The 3,420-nt window shown below is 38.6% G+C and overlaps 1 pseudogene; it reads right to left on the bottom strand.

The window, feature by feature from the left end:
• Positions 1–329: 329 nt before the first annotated feature.
• On the bottom strand, positions 330–1,337 carry LOC103251242 (annotated as a pseudogene).
• Positions 1,338–3,420: the final 2,083 nt, after the last annotated feature.

Raw genomic sequence — 3,420 nt, 5'->3', positions numbered from 1 at the left:
CAGGATCAAGGAGAGGCAGGAATGACTAACAAGACAAGAGACACAATGCCCAGCAGTTTCAAGCAGGGACCCGTATGCTTAACTTCACAGCATTCAGGCCCTCAAGGTCAAGCGTGGAACCACATACATACCCCATCACATCGCAAATGCCTACAACTGATACATCATGGAGGAGGAAAGAATCAGCCCCATCAATTATATGAACATATCTAAGTTTTCAATACCAAGGACGAACTTCTAAAATACAGGCTTACAGACAAGCTACACAATTAGCTGCTAGCTGCAACGCACGTGTAGTACAGTGAGGAAGCTGACTAAAACCACGTGTCTTATTTATCACTAATTTTAAAATTGTTCATTTTCTTCCTGGGTATGCAAGTGAGTAGTGGAGAAAGCGGCACATCTGCAATACCAATTGGGGCTAAGGATTTCAATGCATCCAAAAGATGTGGGCTAGAGAACTTTATTAGATATCAGAGGGGTTCTTTCCTCTTAGCCAAGATGCCCCCATTTAAGTCACGTTTGAGCTTCGTTTCAAGCTTATACCGTGCAAATTCTAGTTGTGGTTAAGGATAGTCTCCGAAACTGTCTCGAGTTATTCTTTGTCTCTTTTTCTACTTTGTTATCATGAATGATCCTTGAATCTATATTTATATCTAGTGCAAGCAATTTTTCCTGTAGTGGTACCATAGAGTTGTGAATTTCGAAGACCTGATTATACTGTTTAAAAACAATAGCCTTCAGAGAGTCCAGATAGAGGCTTCTTGGGTCCATTTTCACAGTTTCATGGTGTTTGCTAGCAATTGTCAGAGCCTGACCCAGCAAGGTTATACTGTGTGTCAGTCTGGAGGAGGTGAAGACATAGGGCTTCTGGGAGTAATACACCACATAAGTTGGTTTGTACTGCTTTGGCTTCGTCTACTGTATGCCCCAGGTGACTCAAATCCAGACCTCATTCTCTTCAGTTTCTCTGAAGCTGACTGTCACATTTTTTAATGCTCTCTGAAGAACTTTCTTAAAACTTTTGAACTGTTTCATATCAAAACAGTCAACATTGTCACCTGGTTCTTTACTCATGTGAAAAAATCCCAAATTTTCTTGTGCTAATGAACTTGAGTACAAATGATGTCTAAAAGGGCCACATCACTGATGCTTGTACACTTTTCCTCACACAGCAGAAGCAAGTGCTAGAAGATAGATTCCTTTCTCTGCTGGAAATTTATGGTTGGCAACTGATTTTCAGACAAAAATTCCCAGGCTTTTAGGACGATCATCATTTCACATATGGGGATTTTCAAGATGGTCCTCTTGATAAACTCAGCAACAGTCTTATCCATCTCTTTGGCAAGGCCTGCATCTCCAGCCATCTCACTCCCCAGCAGCCGTTCCCGCTTGCAGTGCCTTCGAAGCCCAATGCTTTGGTTTTATAAAGAGTGAAATAATGAGTGGCAGTGTGTTTATAAGCAGATGAGATGATGCATTTTCATGTTTCTTAAATCTGAGGGCATAGAACTGCTGCTTACTTGGTTTATACCAAGGCAGTACCTTGCTGCAGTGAAGAAAGAGAAAAGAAAAAGACAAAATAAAGTCAAGAATTTTAGAGTTTTAAAAATTTTTTCCATTTTTTTGAAATTTGACCTGAATTTTTAAAAGCTTTTTACTTTAAAATGATTATAGATCTACGGGAAGTTGCAAAGATGGCACAGAGAGATTACACAGTATTTCCTACACCTTGTTTTTCCCAATAGTTACTCTTATTCTAGTATTAACTTGAGTTGAGAGTTTCAAGGGGTTTTAACTTTCAAGGAAAGGATAATTCAATCAACATGGGCTAATCATTTGTTATATCAATGCTAAGCTAAGTAAACCCTTCAAAAGAAACATCTGATTTCCTACTTTATCTCAGGGAGCTTAAAGTTCTATTGGAACAATAACATATTTTTACATGAATCTGTTTTCCCTCTCTAATGCAAAAACTACTAGTGAGGTGAAATGACTGTGTTTTGTTTTTTTTTTTATAGTTTCTATACAAGTTTGGGTCTTCCAGAGAAACAGAATCAATGTATATACAGAGATAGAGATTTGTTTTAAGAAATTGGTTCATGTGAGTGTGAGATCTAGCAAACCTAAAATATATAAGGGTTGACCCCCAAACCTCGCAATTTATTTATTAAAAATTATGTATTTATTATTACATGTTTACACTTCATACACCTTCAAAGCACTCTTCATTTGATGTAATACACCTATCAAGACACTTTCCACTGCTCAAAATAGTTTTTGAACTCATCAATCTTGATGCCTTGTTGTGTTTCTGCAGCATTTTGTTTCAAGTATTTTAAATTGGCAAAATGTTTCCCCTTAAGGACTTTTTCCATCTGGGGAAACAAAAAATGGTTGCTTGGGTGAGATCTGGTGAGTAGGGAGGTTGGGGCACTGAGGTCATGCCGATTTTGGTCAAAAACTGCTCAACACTCAGCATGGTGTGGGCAGATGCATTATCATGGTGTAAGAACCAGTTTCCTGTTTGCCACTGCTGGGCAACACAGGTTTTCATAACAATGCTAGCTGGTGCACTGATGTCAATGGGTTATTGGAACACTTACCTAGCAGGGGAGCCTGTAAGACAAGGGGTCTGTCTTCCAAAAGATAATTCTGTGTTTTGGGAGGCCCTCTTCATCATACAAGACAGGCTGGAGACAGAATTTCCTCTTCTTCCAGAGACATTTTTCTTAGAGTCTTTGACCGAATGGATGAGGCTCACTCACACTAAGAGGGTAAGCAACTTGCTTGCGAAAATTCTACTGACATAAATGTTAATCACATCTAAAAATACCTTTGCATCAACATCTGGACTAATGTTTCACTAAAACTGGGTACCATGGCCTAGTCATATTGACACACAAAATTAGATCACAGTTTGGAAATTAATAAATGGAATATTTAATTCTGTACATGAGTTGACACCAAGTACAAACACTGGAATGAATGAGACATTCATACTGGACTAAATCATCAGATTAAAAGACAGACAAAGTTTTGAGATTTCAACATTTAGAGCTCACACAGAGGTCTTAATTTCTAGGGCTGGACATAGTAGACATCATACTCTCTTCCTGTTGGTTTTTCCAATCCTTGATGCACTGTTGTATTCTCTACTTTCATAATTGCCCTCTTCAACTCTGTCCCCCTCTCCCTCCCCACAGCTGGAGTTTGTGACAGAGAATGTAGTTTAGCCATCCATGGCCTGGCTTGGGACACTAAACCTAACTCAACCCTCTCATATTATAGAAAGGGAAAAAGGCTCAGAAGAAACTTTTGAAAATATTTGTTTATTGTGAGACTCACTGTGAAATTTTTAAGTACCTTATTCCAAAATTCACTTATCATAGGAAAGGAGAACCCATCCCACAAAGGTGA

Source organism: Carlito syrichta, unplaced genomic scaffold (assembly GCF_000164805.1).
Source record: "Carlito syrichta isolate Samal-C Ts95f unplaced genomic scaffold, Tarsius_syrichta-2.0.1 Scaffold137869, whole genome shotgun sequence".
In the NCBI taxonomy this organism is placed as follows: domain Eukaryota; kingdom Metazoa; phylum Chordata; class Mammalia; order Primates; family Tarsiidae; genus Carlito; species Carlito syrichta.
This window is presented reverse-complemented; position numbering and strand designations above follow the sequence as displayed.